The following is a 3,350-nucleotide window of genomic DNA, read 5'->3' as shown; positions in this document are numbered from 1 at the left end:
CATCTAAGAGAATTTGAGGAAGTTTGTAACACTTATAATGATCAAAATTGTAGCATGGATATAGTTCGATTAAAGCTTTTCCCTTTTTCTTTAAAAGATAAAGCTAAAACATGGCTACAAAATTTTAGATCAAGTTCAATAAGATCATGGGAAGAAATGAAACAACAATTTCTCAAAAAGTTTTTTCCTTCCCATAGAACAAACTCTTTTAAAAGACAAATTACTACTTTTTCTCAAAAACAAGGAGAAACATTTTATCAATGTTGGGATAGATATAAAGAATTACTTAATACATGCCCACATCATGGTTTTGAAACATGGAGAATAGTTTCTCACTTTTATGAAGGTCTAATACCTAAAGATAGGCAAATGATAGAATTCATGTGTAGTGGAACTTTTGAAGATAAAAGCTGTAATATCCCAACCTTTTAGCATTTTATTGTTTATGATATTATTTTTGGTTGGGTGTTTAGGAGATATGGTTATTGGATATTTATGGTTTATTATGGTAATGGATATTTCATATGGTTTGATGGTTGAGAATATGTGTAATGGTTATGTTTATTGTTATGGTTAAAATATGGTCATTGTTTATGGTTATTGTTTTTGTATTATGTTTATAGTTGGTGATGATTAAAGAAATGCATGGGTAGAATAGAAAGTTGATTTTGAGCCAAAAAGGAAATGGAAGTGCAGAAACGGTATGAAAAATGTGGCAGTTGTTGTGGTTTTTAGTATAATGTTTTGTTTATTGCTCCAATTGATGTGAGGCCAATTCCATTGTTAAGATAAGGTATAAGGCTATAACTTTCATGTTTTGAGTTTTGTTCAAATCACTAGGGAGGACGAGCCAAAAGTGGCCCGAAATGTGTCGTTTGTTTCGTTGTTCCTGCACTGACACATGTTGGGAGAATGAGCATAACTTTTTACTCAGATCTTCAAATGACATGAGGCTAATTGGAGATGCAAGAAAACACATAGGGCTACAACTTTCATGTTTACCACTTTGGCTAATTCGGAAGAAAAAATGCAGTTTTGGCCCTTGGCAGAGGGTGCACGGACCTGTACACGGACCCCTACATGGGGTCCGGGTCTTGCCATGCAAAATGAGTGATTTCCCGTGTGTATACGGACCTCTACACGGAGGGGGGCACGGGGTCCGTGTCTATGGCATAGAAAACACGTTTTTTTGTATATTTATAGGCTTTTAATCCACTTTCTACACTATTCTACTCACTTCTCATTTCTTATTTTTCCTTGGATCGTTCCTAGCTTTTTTCCTTTCAAGATTTACTCTCCTTCATTCTCTACTCCAATTGCAAGGTTTATAGTTGGATTTTAGAGTCTCCTATCTTAGACTTCAAGCTATAAGGTATGAACTTTAATATTCTTGGAGTTGGGAGGGTTTGAAGTAAGGAAGAGTTAAGTTGAATTGTTGATTTCTTGAATTAATGTTGATAATTGTTGGTTATTATTGTGTTTATTGATGTAGGAATTCAATCAAGGTTACATTAGCAGCCATTGTGCTTGTGGTTGTAAGTAGAAGCTACCTTTCAAGTGCTCACATGCTATATATGTATATAAGTCATGTTTATTGATGTCTAGCTCCTTCCATTGTTAGATTATTGATGTATGTATTGTTATTTGTTCATTGTGCCAAAAATACCATTGAATTCATCGATAAGGAGCTAGTACTTTATTGTTGCCTACCAAGTATTTGTTAAAATGCCCAAATGAAGTTCCCTATTATTAAAGCCAATGAATGATAGTAATTTATGCATGTTATTGGCCAATCACATGATTATGAGTATCTCTCACAGTTTTGATATATTTATATATCAAAGAGATACTATCCACAGGTCACAGGTCACAGGCTATCATTTCCTTTCCTTTAATTCATGTCATGAAATACCATCTATACTGCTTTGTTATCTATTGTTCATTGAAGATGGTATTATTCATTGTTTATTTCCATTGATTCATTTTTCATTGCCATTGCTATAGCCATGTTCCAAGCCAAGCCTATGTATATGTATTTGTTATGTACAGCTTTCTGCTTACTGAGTTTTATTTCATTCCAGTTAATGTCATGTGATGCAGGTGATAAAAAGGATTGAAGCGGATTGTCCAAGGAGGAAGAAGTCCTATAGCTATGGAAGGGAAACTTTTGAACTTTTGTTATGAAACTTTTAGATTGGAAATTATGGGGTTAATGATGTTGACTTTTGGTTTTCTTTTGAAGGATTTAAAAGTGAATGTTTATGTAAACGAATTTTGAAAATGCTTATGATGTAAATGATTTAATGTTCTTTCCCGTTTAATTTCAAATGATTCCGCGTATGTTTTTCCTTTTAAATTTAAATGTCATGAGAGGGGGTTGTTTCAATTGGTATCAGAGCGAAAGTTCTTTGGACCTTATATGACTTCTTCTACCTAGGACTATCTGGTATGTTTTTGATCCTGCATCTATTGATTTTAACATTGAGTATTGATTCCATTTCATTGCCATTGATGTACTCTTCCTTCCTATCTATGTTAAAGTGAGCATATGTGTAGGATATGCCTCCTAAGAGAAAGAATATTGAAGGAGATGATAGGACCTCTACGACCGATAAGACTGTGAAGGTTGTAAATGAATTCAGTAAGTTATTGAAGGAGCAAGCAAAAGTACATGGTGAGCAAATCCAACAGTTATTGAGCATGCACACCTCTGAAAGGGGATCGGTTACGGTGACCGGAAGCGCAACGGAAGTCAAAAATTTTATTTTACATGCTAAAATTTTCGGCCACCATGTTCCTTGTGCAACAAATACATTTAAACACCATACAAGACATACATAGGATGTTTGAGAGATTATACCTATCAACATTTTGAGGTTGATGAATGGCACCAACCAAGTTGTAAACAACTTGTCTCTTGAGTGGACGAAAATCTACAAGCTTCCTCCTCCTTCAAAAATTAGGCCCACCACTTGCTAGGTGAATCCCTTCTTGTTTTGCACTAGAAAAACAAGAAGATTTTTCAATAAGAAGATTTTGTTTCTCCAACAATTTTGAAGAAAAAAAATGAAAGAAAACTTGGAGAGAATGCTTGAAGAATTTCGGCCAAGATGATTGGAATGGGGGGAAGGGAGAATTGTCTTGGACATGCAAAAAGTTGAAAGCAAAAGTTGCATGCCATGCCTTGAAAACACAAAAAGTAGTCTCCCAACCTTTCACCTCCCATGCATGTATATTATATGGTTTTTAATCAAATTAAAAAACCATGGACTAAATTTAATTATCTCAAACATATTTAAGACTAATTAAACATTACTTGAATTTACCCAAGTCCCACTAGTTAAATAATT

The 3,350-nt window shown here is 34.2% G+C and overlaps 1 non-coding gene across 1 annotated transcript; it reads right to left on the bottom strand.

Annotated features, from left to right (window-relative positions):
* Window positions 1-200: 200 nt before the first annotated feature.
* On the bottom strand, window positions 201-311 carry LOC140981898 (small nucleolar RNA R71). Its single transcript, XR_012176172.1, has one exon. It is a non-coding gene; the product is annotated as a small nucleolar RNA R71 (small nucleolar RNA).
* Window positions 312-3,350: the final 3,039 nt, after the last annotated feature.

Source organism: Primulina huaijiensis, chromosome 7 (assembly GCF_012295235.1).
Source record: "Primulina huaijiensis isolate GDHJ02 chromosome 7, ASM1229523v2, whole genome shotgun sequence".
Lineage (NCBI taxonomy): Eukaryota > Viridiplantae > Streptophyta > Magnoliopsida > Lamiales > Gesneriaceae > Primulina > Primulina huaijiensis.
This window is presented reverse-complemented; position numbering and strand designations above follow the sequence as displayed.